The sequence below is a fragment of the Acinonyx jubatus genome, chromosome B1, assembly GCF_027475565.1.
Source record: "Acinonyx jubatus isolate Ajub_Pintada_27869175 chromosome B1, VMU_Ajub_asm_v1.0, whole genome shotgun sequence".
Classification (NCBI taxonomy): Eukaryota; Metazoa; Chordata; class Mammalia; order Carnivora; family Felidae; genus Acinonyx; species Acinonyx jubatus.
In genome coordinates this window covers 157,406,770-157,422,140 of record NC_069382.1, presented here as the reverse complement: position 1 = coordinate 157,422,140, position 15,371 = coordinate 157,406,770, and the positions used below count along the sequence as shown (strand labels likewise).

The 15,371-nt window shown below is 38.1% G+C and overlaps 1 long non-coding RNA gene across 2 annotated transcripts in view; it reads right to left on the bottom strand.

The window, feature by feature from the left end:
• LOC113604742 (uncharacterized) overlaps positions 1-13,494 on the bottom strand; it is a 134,395-nt gene extending 120,901 nt beyond the window's left edge. For both annotated transcript variants that reach the window (XR_008296315.1, XR_003426840.2), the window contains exon 1: positions 12,562-13,494. This is a non-coding gene — a long non-coding RNA (uncharacterized LOC113604742). The remainder of the gene's footprint in view (positions 1-12,561) is intronic.
• Between the last annotated feature and the right edge of the window lie 1,877 nt (positions 13,495-15,371).

Genomic DNA, 15,371 nt, shown 5'->3' with positions numbered 1-15,371 from the left:
TATCATTGTGCAACGATCATTCACTCTGTTTCCAAATATTTTCCATCATCCCATATAGCAACTCTGTGACCATTAAGTAACAATCCCCCATCCTCTCTTTCCTGTAGGCCCTGACAACAACCACTATATTCTCTGCTCCTATGAGTTTGACTATTTTAGGATCCTTCATATAAGTGGAAAGATGATATTTATTGTTCTGTGATGGGCTTATTTCATTTAGCATAATATCCTCAAGTTTTATCCATATTGTCACAGGTATCAGAACTTCATTCTTTTTGAAGGCTAAATAATATTACATTGTACAGATAGGCCACATTTGCTTTATCCATTCGTCTGTTCATAGACATTTAGGTTATTCCCCACCTCAATGATTGTAAATAGTGCTGCAATGGACATGGGAGTGCAAACATCTCTTGAAGATCCTAATTTCAATTCTTTTAGATAAATACCATAAGTGGAATTGTTGGATCACATGGTAGTTCTATTTAGAATTTTTTTTTAATTTTTTTTAACGTTTATTTATTTTTGAGACAGAGAGAGACAGAGCATGAACAGGGGAGGGGCAGAGAGAGAGGGAGACACAGAATCTGAAACAGGCTCCAGGCTCTGAGCTGTCAGCACAGAGCCCGACGCGGGGCTCGAACTCACAGACTGCGAGATCATGACCTGAGCCGAAGTTAGACGCCCAGCCAACTGAGCCACCCAGGCGCCCCTATTTTGAATTTTTTTGAGAAGACTTTATACTGTTTCCCACAGCAGTGGTACCATTTTACAGTTTCATGAACAGTGTACAAGAGTTCTAATTTCTCCACATCCCCAGCAACACTCATGGTCTTTTGATTTTATGATAATAGTCATTCTAACAGGTATGAAGTGATATTTTATTGTGCTTTTGATTTGCATTTCCCTGATAATTACTGAGCTTAAGCATCTTCTCATATATCTGGTGGCCATTTGTATGCTTTTGGAGAAATGTCTGTTTAGTTCCTTTGCCCAGTTTTCAATTGGGTTATTTGGGTTTTTTGCTATTGAATTGTAACAGTTTCTTCTGTACGTTAGATACTAATCCCTTACCAGATAAATGATTTGCAAATATTTTCTTCCATTTCATAGATTGTCTTTTTTATTTTGTTGATTGTTTCCTTTGATACACAAAAGCCCTTTAGTTTGATGTAGTCCTGTCTATTTTTGCTTTTGTTGCCTGTGCTTTTGGGGTCCTATACCTGAAATAATTGCCAAGATCAATGTCATGATGGAATATATCCCATTCACAATAGCATCAAAAAGAATTAAATACTTAGAAATACATTTAAGCAAGGAAGTGAAATATCTGTACACTGAAAACTACAAAACATTAATGAAAGAAATTAAAGAAGATATATACAAATGAAAAGACATCTCATGTTCATGGATTGGAAGATTTAATATTGTTAAAATGTCCACACTACCCAAAACGATCCACAGATTCAGTGCAATCCCTATCAAAATCCCAAAGGCATTCTTTACAGATATTAAAACAAAACAAAACAAAAAGCCAACCTTAAAATATGGAACCACAAAGGATCCTCTATAGCTAAAACAATCTTGACAAAGAAAAACAGAGCTGGAGGCATCACACTGCCTGGTTTACAAATATATTACAAAGTTACAGAAATTAAAATCGTATGGTACTGGCATAGAGACAGACATACAGACCAGTGGAACAGAATAGAAAGCCCAGAAATAAATCCATGCATATATGATCAACTGATCCTCAGCAAGGGCACTAAGAATATATAAGGAGGAAAGAATAGTCTCTTCAACAAATAGTGCTGGGAAAATTGGATATCCATACGTAAAAGAATGAAATTGGACCTTTATCTTACACCATACACAATCATCAACTCAAAATGTAATAAAGACTTATACATTTTATATGTAATAAATATTTACATTTACATTTTCCATTAAGAATCCATGATTCTTAAAAAATTACTGATTCTTAGGCTAGGGTACAGAAAATACAAGATAAGCCAGAAGGAGCATCTTACAGTGCCAGAAAGTAAGTTAGCACTTAAAAAGAAAAAAAAGAAAAGAAAAAAGATATGGGTTTGTGGAAAGAACACAGGAAACAACTCTTAAGAGCTCCTGATGGCCAGAGCTGGGATAATTTGAACAATACAATAAACACGGATAGTAACTAATTACAAGCCAAAGAATAAAATAAATATCCATAAGTCAATAAATATCCATGAGTTCGCACTGATATAAATACACGAATGAATGAATAAATGAAAAAAAAAGGCAATTCTTTCTATAGAAGAACTATCATTACAGGAAGAATGAGGAAAATGGAAAGCCATCAGCAGAGTACTGCTGACTTAAACAAAACAAAACAAAACAAACCAGTGGCACCTGGGTGGCTCGGTTGGTTAAGTGTTGGGCTTTGGCTCAGGTTATGATCTCGAGGTTTGTGAGTTTGAGCCCAGCATTGGGGCTCTGTGCTGACAGCTCAGAGCCTGGAGCCTGCTTCAGATTCTGTGTTTCTTTGCCCCTCCCCTGTTCACTATCACTCTAGCTCTCTCAAAAATAAATAAACATTTTAAAAAATTTTTTTAAAAAGCCAGCCATTTTACCAGCAAAATGAGTTTACTCAAAAATAGAGAACTGCAATACAGGACAAGCAAACTTTGGAGAACCACAGGCAAATCCAGAGAATAGAAGAGAGGGGTTTGTTTTTATGGTGAAAAGGAAGAAGTTGGAAAGTGGCTATTTCACAGATGAATTCACGGCTTCTCATTGGCATAGTGTGGCAGTTTCTCAATGGCTGGGCTGTTTCTGGACAAGGAGAAATTCTCCTTCCTCCTCCTGGGATATGTAAAGTAAGTTTTCTCCTGTTGAGGGTCTGAGTGATAGTGTGTGAGAGCTTCCCCTTCAGGATTTCTGGACTCCATCTTGAATGAGGTTTCTGTTATTTGTTTTTACAGTACCAAAGTAACAATTGCTGCAGGCAACATCCACTGATGAACTAATATTAGTGAGTGAAACTTTAAAGATACCCCACACTGCCTCATAGTATCTCTCATCAAATATTAATAACTCTGGTGCTTTTAACATATGTCTACAATGTCTTAAATACTCCTTCCAGGAGACAGATCCCCTCAACTGGACTTTATAATTCCAGTGGTTTAGATAGACTTAGTAACTTATTTCCCACAGCACAGAATATGGAAAGAGGAAAATTGTGACTTTACCGTGGAGAGACCTGGAACACACCACCTAAGCCAAGCGATCAGGGGTAAGATCACCATTACTAAGACAGATATCGTGTACCTCAAGTCCACAACCTCAGTCTAATCATGTGGTAAAAAGGCAAACCCAACCTGAAGAACATCTAACCTGTACTCTTCAAAAGTGTCAAGGTAATTAAAGGAACTGTCACAGATTGCAGGAGACAAAGGAGACATGACATGACAACTAAAGACAGTGTGGTATCCTGACCTGAATCGTGGAAGAGAAAGAATACCAGGGAAATCTACATAGTCTGTAGTGAATCGCATTTGTTGAACCAATCTTAATTTATTAGTTTTGATCATTGTACCATGACTACATGAGATATTAACATTAGGGGAAGCTGGGTAGAAAGTATACAGGAGCTATCAGTACTATCTTCAAAGCTCTTCTGTAAATCTAAAATTATAGAAAAAAAGTTTACAAATTTTTTAGCCTTAGCTAAACACAGGGCTTACACTCAGTAACTTGGAATTAGTGGGTCTCAATCTCAGAGGACTCAAACCAAACATAAAAAACATATCAGTAGTAACCAATTATTACTAATCACCGGTGCATTTGAATGTGCAAGTTCTCCAAACTAAAATCTCCCAGGAGTGTGGCTGAGGTAGTTGTTTGACTGTTGCTCTGTGAGGTGGTCCTTTTTCAACACACCTGGCTGCAGATACAGAGTACATAAGGAGAATGAATCCCTTTCTTCTAGTCACTGCATCACGGCTAGAGATTAGCACTGGTGGGTGGGTGGCTGAGGTGAGATGAAGCAAATGGAAATTGGTAATTGGCACTTTGTAGAAAGGTGGTTAAAGCGTAAGGAATGTAGTTATGTTCACCTCAGTGCTTTCTTCTTACCTAAAATGCACATAACATTCATTTACATATCTACCTTTATGACAATGCAGAGGAAATTCTCTGGTTTACAGTCCTTTTATTCCGAGTTACTCCTATCTGATTACGTACAAACTGTTCATCCCTACCAGTCTGTTTTTGACAACATCCAGAATGGGGATTTCCAATGCGTCACTTCTAGAGCTACTTAAAGAATTAAAAGGGGTCTCTGGGTGGGCAGGGATTTTTGAACTTCGAATATTTCCAAAAACTTAATGAGATCATTAATTTACCTGTTATAAAGCTGCCCAGAATAATATAACTTCTAACTTTTTTTTTTTTTTTTAAGTAGGCTCCACACCCAGCATGGAGCCCAGCACAGGGCTTGAACTCACAACCCTGAGATTGAGACCAGAGCTAAGATCAAGAGTTGGATCCTTAACCAACTGAGCCACCCAGGCAACCCCAGAATAACATAACTTTTATTTGCTTTAGCTGGAATCATGGCAACTTGGCATGAACAAAAGTGCTGACTGATAGTAAGCTATATTTTTGATTTGGAAAAGCAGAGAGATAAATTAACTATTAATAAATGACTTTTGTTAGTAGGCGAAGACCTTTGAAAACAGGGGGTTCAATGGGGCAGCAATGACTAAAAGCCAGTGTGTTACTTACTGCATAAAATACTCTGCACTCAGCTCTTGACCCTAAAAGCCACTCTGCCATCAGAATCCTCAGCCTCTATCTGCCCAGCACTTCTTCCTACCCTGGAAAACCTTTTCTGGTGATCTCTGCCAGTACCTTACAAGTGCTTGGTAATTTAATGCTATCTTGATTGCTGTATGCATCCTCAAAAAACTATATACTTCATAGTATACATGATTCATAAAGAGTTGAGTAAATATGGTGTCTATTTTTATACCTTCAGGAACATAATTCTCTACTTAAAATAGGTTCCATGAGAAAGATAAATTTAACTTCCATCATGTTTGTTTATGCTACTTTTTCCAAGTTATAAATTCACAGTTGAGGACTATGTGTACTTACACAAGAATATCAGCTCTTAGTAACAAGGATTTACATGGCTGTAATATTTACCAGGGTTAGGTCCTCCTAGGCTAAAATGGCATAAGGTAGATTCAAGACAATTTGACAAGCACGGAAAATACTGACTTTTAGAATTGTCTGATGCCAAAAATGATGAATACTGGCAATATGGCACTTTATTTTTTAGGATACTCTGGAATGCTTCGTATCTTAAAATGTTTAAAAATCAATACCTCTTTTAACTTTATAGCTGGTTTACAAAACATCCTTTAAAGGCTAAAAAATGACAAATGTAAATCCAATTTACCTGAGATTATTAAAATTTTAATAGAAGCAGAGAAGGTTCACCTAATCTCTTAGAGGCAGAAATCCATATCTATATAACAGATCACTGAAGTTTGTTTAAAGATTAGTAAATTAAAATTACAGACAACATTTTAATAGGCTTAAATGAATTGATTTACATTCAAAATCAATTATCTCAAATATATAGCTCAAATGTAGTATATAGTAGCACCCCAATCATAAATATTTCTTTAATCAATCAATGAAATAAATGAAAGAAGAGAATAGCTTCACCAAACCAAATGAAAATGTATATACTCCAACCCTCTTTATTTAATCCCATTTTGTTTTCTAAAACCCTAAAATTAAGACAAGGATTAGGAGAGTAGAAATACAGGAAAAATAATTTAGCTTTATGTTTTATGGTGTTAACCTATATTTGTTTAAAATGATAGAAAAGCATAACGGATAATATATTGGAATGATATATTTCATATATTGGAATAATCGTATATCAGGAAAAAAATCTTTTTTAATTTCTTTACCTCTCTGAGATTTTCTTGGATTCTTTGCTTAGGTTAAATGAACCTAAGTGCTTAGTGTTTTCAGCTTTTCAAAATCTTTGCTCTGTAAAACAAAGTGTATTTACATGGAATACATTCTACCTGTCCCCACACACACAATTTCTTCTAAAAATTTGGACTAGATTTATAGCATAGGGAACATGTTATGTTTATGTGATCCTGACTTTTAACTTTACAGAGTTTACAGATAAACTCCATTGAAATAACTTTAAGAAACAGATTTACTTAGAAGAATTGAAGTACAAAGTATGGAATTCAGTGGTCATGTTATAGATAGGCAAGTTTGATTACAACCAAGATAATAAAACCATTACAGCAAATTGAGAATTTCTTGCATGATGACAAGCCATTTCTTGATTTATGGCTATGAGTCACCCCATGAATGTAGTTCAATCTCATGTCAACTCAATTAAATAGAGATCACATTCACCAAAAAGACTCCATGGACCTATACAAGAGCATCAACAGTCCTTTTCATCTAGGGAATTCAATTTCAAAATAGTGTTATAGACTAAGAGTTATGCTAGAAAGTGAAATACAACTCAGTTTGGTTGAGTTTATTTATCCCAATAGAATATGTTTATTTATCCCAATAGAATATCCCATAGAATATGTTTCTTTAAAATTTTATTCTAGGTCTTAGGCCTCAACACAAAAAAGTATGACCTCCATCCAATATCTTGATAACAATTTACTCTTCACATCCCATACCTGATGACGAGAATCTCAACATAGATCTAAGATACCCCTAGACTTATTCTGATAACTTGTTTGCTCTTATTAATAGTAGTAATAATAATAATAGTAATTTATTGAGCCTTTAGTATGTTTCAGGCAATATTGCAAGCACTTTGCATGTATTAACTCATGAAAGCAGTTTACATTTTCAGGCTTCCTATGTAAGGAAGAAACTCTCCTGGTTATTTAACATAACTATGACTGACATACAAAATTTGCTGACTTAATTCTTCTGGTTTTTGGCAGCTATTTTAAAAAAAGGAATCAGTGACAACAGCACCATAGTCTACCAAAGCAATATGGCAGAGATAATGCAATACATAATCTTTAAGTCAAGGAACTTTGCTCCACTATACCTCCTGCCTACATTGGGAAGCAAATTAACACTCCCATCTTGGCTGGCACTGTTCTAATGGAATTGAATAATTTACTCATATAAGTTCATGAAAAAGGAACTTTTAATTGGTTTAACCCTATAATCTTATGTGAATGCCAGCAACCAGAAGAATATTATTATTGATATGATTAATATATAACAATTTAATTGAGCCAAATTTTTTAAAAAACACAAAGTGAATTGCTTTATTTGATGTCAATATATTCTCTAAATACATATAGGAATTTAGCTCGATGAAGCATAATAAACTGTAATTTTCAGAATTCAATTTTACTCTGTGATAGAATATATATAGATAGTAAGCTCAAATTATTTTAATATTAACTATATTAAAATTTCAAACAGATCTACAAAACAGGTGTCATTGTGAAAACAGCCAGTACATTCATATGCATATAAAGAATGGAGGGAAATATACCAAATTGTTACAACTGATCATCTTAGGAATGGAATTTTTAGTCATTTTTATTTTCTTCTTTATAATCTTTCTATAACTGCCAAATTTCTTACACTTAACGTGTATTATTTTATTTTATTCCAAAATTTTAAAAAGCAACATTTTTTTCTGATTATATCAGTGATACATTTACATTTAAAACTGAAAATCTATTGAAATTCTGTTTATTCACTGCCTCACCAAGTCTGGGTTCAGCTCCCTTTATAGGCATTTCAACCACAGTCTACACCACTAGAACTGCAGTGCTAATGCTAATGAATGTTTAATTGGCTGTCTTCTTTCCTTTACCATAAGCTACACGAAGGCAGGGAACAACTATAGCTGATTGTTAAAGCCCTGTACTTACTACAATGCCCAGCAGACACAGGCACCCAATAAATAGTTGTTGAAATAGAAGTCCTTTCCTTTAAAAATTATAAACTGCAATAGGATCAACATTCCTGCACATACAAATGTTTGCACTTATCCAATTACTCTTAAGGGGTAAATTTCTAAAAGTAGAGTTGCAAAAACAAAGCTCTGCACATTCTGAATTTGAATATACATTGTCAAATTGCCCTCCATAATCCCTGGAGAAATTTACATTCCCACCAACAATGGGAAAGTGTCCATTTCCCCATATCCTTGAAACACTGAGTGTTACCACCTTAAAAACAAAAGACAAAAAACACACACATTTCCAAAGGAGAGATTACTATCCATTACTATTATATTAGAAAAAAATTAATATATTACAGATTTTGCTATTCTTAAAACCACAAAGCTATTAAGGTGCAGATAAAAAACACTAACCAAACTATATTTTAGAATGAATGATTGCTCATGCCGAATAGTAGTTCATTAGCTGATTGATTCTCTGTTTAAGTAAAATAGTGCCCATTCTTCTGTTCAACTTTCTTCAAAGTTGTCTCCTGATAGAGGAGACAATACAAGTATGTAGAAAAATATATGTAAGTACTTACCTGATAGAGTAAATGTGTAAGAAAACAATCTAATAGGGAAATAAATTGACTGGAGTAGAACAAATACAGGCTCATGTGCAAGTTAGGATCTGGGGAAGAACTCTAAGGTATGGACTCAAAAAACCAGGTGAAATGCGTAACTTACTGTGAAGACAATTATATGTTGCTGTGACAAATGAAGTTGGAAAATGCTCTGTCTTGCTACCCTAGAGCTGCACTTCCAAAAGCCCACTGTTATCGTCCACAGGAATGCTTACTAGTACCCCCAACTCAGTGTGCCCAAAATAAAACTATAATTGGGATAAGCAGCAAAGGGAAACGGAAAAAGCAAGGCAAAGATGTGGGTCTCACTGCAGTCCACCCCAGCCTGATCCACAGGGAGCTGCAAACCAGGAATACATGGCAGGGGGGGATTTCTCCTTAAGGCAGGAGGTACCCCAGTACCAGTCATCCCTTAGCTACAGACCACATTTGAGAGTCTTGGGATGTAACCTCCTGGGCATTCTTGGCAGAGCAACTTTCCTTAACAGGCAATTCTTTTTTTTTTTTTTTTTTTACATTTATTTATTTCTGAGAGACAGAGAGACAGAGAGAGAGCACACGCGCACAGTGTGGGGAGGGGCAGAGAAAGAAGGAGACACAGAATCTGAAGCAGGCTCCAGGCCTTGAGCTGTCAGCACAGAGCCTGACGTGGGGCTAGAAGCCACAAACTGTGAGATCATGACCTGAGCTGAAGTGGGACGCCCAACTGACTGAGCCACCCAGGCATCCCATCAGGCAATTCTTGAAAGAAGGTGCAGCTGTGAGCTGTTGGCAGCCTATATTCATAGCAGCTGAAGAATGGGGGCACCTACTCACCTGAAATATTCTGCTTCAGTTTCCTCTTCCATGAAGTGGAACTAATGATAGCAGCTATTTCACATGCTTTTCAAAACTAAGTAATAATGGGTGAAAGCACTCAGAATAACATTTTATGTTACACAGTATATGTAATTCACTTAGAATCACACATAGCAAATAGTAAATGCTCAATAAATGTTATGTTACTGTTGTTGCTGTTGTTGTGTCCTCAGAATTACCCACACCAAGTGCCTCATTGCCCAAGTGCCATCCATGTGCCCAGGAGTAAGATTTTTCCTCAAACATTAGTTAAGAGCAATCTAAAGATTTCACCTCTAGATGGATACACATATCAATTTTATCTGACATTTTCTCTGAGTTCATAATCAAGTAAGGGTAACTTTTCTGTGTTTCTCTTTAAAGAGTAGGGATGGGTATGAAAAACGGCTTTTCTTCTAAAATCAAGAAAAAGACTAGGGTGTCTACTTTAACCACTTTTATTCAACACAATACTGGAAATCCTAGCTGTAGCAATCAGACAAGAAGAAATAAATGGTATCCAAGTTGATAAGAAGTAGGTAAAAGTGTCACTATTTGCAGACAATATGATGCTATATATATAGAAAATCCTAAAGACTCCACCAAAAAACGACTAGAACTGATAAATTCAGTAAAGTTACAGGACACAAAACAAATAAGCCAAAATCTGTTGCATTTCTATACAGTAATATAGCAGAAAGTGGGAGAAAAAGAAACTAAGAAAATAATCCCCTTAACAATTTCCCCAAAAAGAACCAAATATCTAGGAATAAACTTAGCTAATGAGGTAAAAGACCTATATTCCAAAAATTATAAAATATTGATGAAAGAAATTGAAGAGGATAGAAACAAATGGAAAAATATTCCATGCTCATGGATTGAGAGAACAAATACTGTTAAAACATCGCTACTACTCAAAGCAATCTACAGATTTAATGAAACCCCTATCAAAACATCAACAGCATTTTTCACAGAGCTAGAACAAACAATACTAAAATTTGTATGAAATCCCAAAAGACCTAAATAGCCAAAGCAATTCTGAGAAAGAACAAAGCTGAAGGTATCACAATCCTAGATTTCAAAATACACTACAAAGCTATAGTAATCAAAACAGTATGGTATTGGCACAAAAATAAACAGAGAACAATGGAGCACAATAGACAGCCCAGAAATAAACCCACACATATATGATCTATTAATCCATGACAAAGGAGGCAGGAATATACAATAGGAAAAAACAGTCTGTTCAACAAATGGTGATGGGATAAGTGGACAGCTATATGCAAAGGAATGAAACTGAACCACTTTCTTACATATACACAAAGATGAACTCAAAATGGGTTAAAGACCTAAATGTGAGACCTGAATCCATAAAACTCCTAGAAAAAGATATAGGCAGACATTTGTTTGATGTAGGCCATAGAAATATTTTTCTAGACCTATCTCCTCAGGCAAGGGAAACAGCAAAAATGAACTATTGGAAATACACCAAAATAAAAAGTCTTCACATAGCAAAGGAAACCATCAACAAAACAAAAAGGCAACCTACTGAATGGTTATTTGCAAAAATATATAAAGAACTTATACAACTCAACATCCCCCCAAATCTGATTTTAAAAATGAGCAAAGGACCTGAACAGACATTTTTCTAAATAAGATGTACAGATGACCAACAGACACATAAAAAGACGCTCAACATCATCAGGGAAATGAAAATCAAAACCACACTGCATTATCACCTTACACCTGTCAAATGGGTAGAATCAAAAACACAAGAAATAATAAATGTCAGCAAGGATGTGGAGGAAAAGCAACCCTTGTGCACTGTTGGTAAGAATGCAAATGGGTGCAGCCATTGCAGAAAAATAGTATGGAAGTTCCTCAAACCCTTAAAAATAGAATTACCATATGATCCAGTAACCTTATTACTGGATATTTACCCAAATGGGAAAAACCACTAATTTCAAAAGTTATATGCACCCCTAAGTTTATTGCAGCATTATTCACAATAGCCAAGATATGGAAGCAACCCAAGTGTTCATCCACTGATGAATGGATAAAGATGTGGTGTGTGTATATATATATATATATATATGTATATATATATGTACATATATATATATAATAGAGTATTACTCAGCCATAAAAAATTAGATCTTGCCTTTTGCAACAACATGCATGGACCGAGAGGGTATAATGCTAAGTGAAATGAGTCAGACAAAGATAACGCCAGATGATTTCACTCATATGTGTAATTTGAGAAATAAAATGAACAGTTAAAGAAGACAAAACAAACAATTAGGCTCTTAATTACAGAGAACAAACTAGTGGTTTCCAGAGGGGAGGCAGGAGGGGGTATGAGTGAAATAGGTGAAAGGGATTAAGAATACACTTATCTTGATGAGCACTGAGTAATGTACAGAATTGTTGAATCATTATATTGTGAATCTGAAACTAATATAACACTAAGTTAATTACATTTCAATTTAAAAAGGGGGGGGGGTAGCTGGAAAAACAGAGTGGGGATGGGAACTATCTAAACGTTGGCTGAGATTTGGTTCTGTGGCAGATCCTCATTAGATGGATTCTTCGTCTAGTTCTTCATAGGAAAACCAAAACTAAAAATAAACCCCTCTCTCATCTAAGATGTGTGACCCCAATCAGGAGAGTGACCAGAGTTTTCTTCAAGAGTTCCCACAAAGATACACCCCATACTTGGAGCAACACTGTTAAAATCAGCCCCAGGAGCCAAATCTCTGACCCTTGCATTCTCCAGAGGCAAATACAGAAAATTTAGACTCCTCCTCCTCTTCTATCTCCTGTTGGAAACTAAGTTGACCTCTTAATCACAGTTGACTAAAGAGAGTGGGATGATCAGTGGCCAGTGGATAGGGTTCCCAGCCGAGAGATGGTAGCGATTTTGCCCGTCTAGGAATGCCAGCAAATTCGAGGAGGGGGCGGGCTTCGCTGCAAAGGCTTCTTCACCCCAGGTCCTGGGGTGCGGCTACCTTTTCGGAAGGTAGCGGTGCGGCTACGTTTCGGAACCGGCACACCAAAGGGAGCCGCGCGGGAGACACAGCCCTGGCAGCGGCGAGCAGGCGCCTGGGCGGCTGTTACCTTTTCGTGTTCGGGGTCAGTCCACAAGGGAGCGCCAGGATCCCCGACGCCCGCCCGCGGGAGCCTTCCCCTCTCCCGCTGGCTGGGGACTGGGCCAGGGCCACCCAGGAGCCTGGGGCTCGTCCTCCCCGGGGACGCAAGGCGCTTCACTCCAGCTAGGTGGCGAAACGCGGGGGCGGTGCCGAAGATGGGGGCGGGGAGGGTGCCGGAGGACCCGCCTCTGGCCCCGCCCCCCGGGCTGAACCACCCTTTGGGTTCTTCCCTTTCGGGCGTCTCAATAGGAGGCCCACGGGTTAGCCGGGGATAGCGAGGGAGGCGCTAGCGTGGCGCTATAGCTGGGAAAGGAGCCGCAGGCATGGAGGTGGGGAAATTTGAACTTTTATTTTTATTAGGAAATTACTAAGGATAGGCTATACAGGTAGATGTAACATTTACAGTCGTTCTTAAAATAATATGTGACTGTGAATAAATTTAGCGGGAGTAAGGGAGACCCCCACTCCCACCCCAGTCCGGGGTGGTGACTGGCAGGGAGATGCCGTGAGGTGCAAGTTTGAGAAGCGCTCTGTGTACGTGGGTGCTTCTTTCTGGAAACGTGAGCTCCCGCCTGGCTGGCCGGGCTCAGGGTCCGGCTCTAGGACACGCCCTCGGCCTGTCCTCCGCTTGGAGCCAACCCTACCCCACCTCCCCAGTGCAGGTGGGCAGAGGACCGGGACCGCCCGTAGTCAACCTCCTGGATCAGGAAAGTCTGAATCTCGTATCTGGGCCCCCATGGAAAACACTGAAATCTTGGGGGATAAAAAGCCACAAGCAGAACTTGAGGGAAGCTGTCGTGAAAGCCATGGTCTGTACTTTGGCTCCAGGATAAACGGTACTGATGGCTCAAAGGGCCCTGGAAATTCTTTTCCTGGGCCGATTTAGAGGTTATTGCTTATAATTTTGGTGGGACAACTTAAACAAACAAACAAACAACAAAAAAACAAACCATTTGCTTTCAGTTTCATAGGAAATGAAGTTAAATACACTTTAGTTATGAAGGTTTTTCTCTACATCAAGCAATTCTCTGTGACACTAGCTGGGAGACCTACAATTTCACTTGATTTGAACACTGTCAGTGTGGACAGAGTGTCAGATAAGGGCTCAGACCCTCAAGACTGCTCCCACCCTACTTCAGATGTCAATTGCAAGTAGTAGGTGACCAACAACTTCTGTCCAATTTGGCTACAGATTGGAGATTCCCACCATCTTCCTTGGGTTTGATTATTTGCTAGAACAGTTCACAGAACTCAAGGGAAAACTTACTTATGTTTACCAACTTACTAAAGGATATGATAAAGGATACAGATAAACAACCAGATGAAGAAGTACATAGAGGGAGGACTGGGAGGGTGCTGACCTCAGGAGAGTCTGTTCCCATGGAGTCGGGGTGCATCATCTTCTCTGGAAGCTCTCCAAACCCCATGCTATTGGCATTTTTATGGAGGCTTCTTCATGTAGGCACAATCAATTATCAACTCCTTCTCTGGAGAAGGTGGGGGGGTGGGCAGACCCAAAATTTCCAAGCTTCTAATTATGGCTTCATCTTTCTGGGGACCCCCCCCCCTCATCCAGGAGCCATGTAGGAGCCTATTAAGCATCGTCTCCATAGAAAAAAAATGCTTCTAAAGCTCTTAACATTAAGAATTGACAGGGGTTTTATGAGCCCTGTATCAGGAATGGTTCCTCATTGTCGTGAGGATAAACTCCTAACTCTCATTAGATTTTAAAGACTCTTTTTAGTTAGCCTCACTCCTTCCACTTTCTTCTTTAGCCTCACATCTTTTTACCCTCCCTGCCTCTCCATCTCCTGCCACACCGCCTTCCCAATGGCTCTTGTTAAAATACTCTGATTTCTTCTAGGTACAGAAATGCATCTGTAATCACTCAGGCTGAAATGTCTTTGGCCTTCTTTTCCCTGGCTGGCTTCTACTGTTCCATCAGGTCTCTGACTAGATGATTTTGTCCAGGGTAGTTTCCCCTCCACAGGTTCTTATAACCACACTGTAACCTCACCACAGCACCTATCATACAGTATTGTAATTGCCCATTTCCCCCTATTTCACCACCAGACTATGCTATTAACCTGTGCCCAAAAGGAAGCTGCAAATGTAAAGAACCTGGCCCTAGGGGCACCTGGGCGGCTCAGTCAGCTGAGCATCCTACTTTGGCTCAGGCCATGCTCTCATAGATGGTGAGTTGGAGCTCCCTCTCTCTCTCTCTGCCCCTCCCCTATGCATGCTCTGTCTGTCTCTCTCTCTCTCTCAAAAACAAATAAACATTAAAAAATAAATTAAGAAGTAAAAAATAAATTAAGAAGTAAAAAATAAATAAATAAATAAATAAATAACCCGAGCCTGGTTCCAATCCCAGTTCCTGACTTTATGAGTTGTGTGTACTTCAGCAAGTTTCTTAACCTGTCTGGGTCTTAGTTTCCTATCTGTAAAGAAAGAGGATCACTATAAAGATTACTAAGACAAGGCATGTAAAGCATTTGTATGTAGCTAAGCGATTTGTAGATGCTCACTAAATAGTAGTTATAAATGGTAACAATTCTGCCCCAAAGTGTCTTCCCTAGACTGAACTCCTCTCAAAAGAGTTCTTATCACCATCAAGTGGAGAGAGGAAGAAAAAACTATAATTTCCCTGACCTCCAAAATACTCGTTAGCTGTATATACTTGAGGAGGTTATTTGGTCTTTCAGTCCTCAGTTTCTCGATCTGAACTTGCATAAGTAGTATCATCATAGGATAGACATGAAAGTATTTTGAACAGAT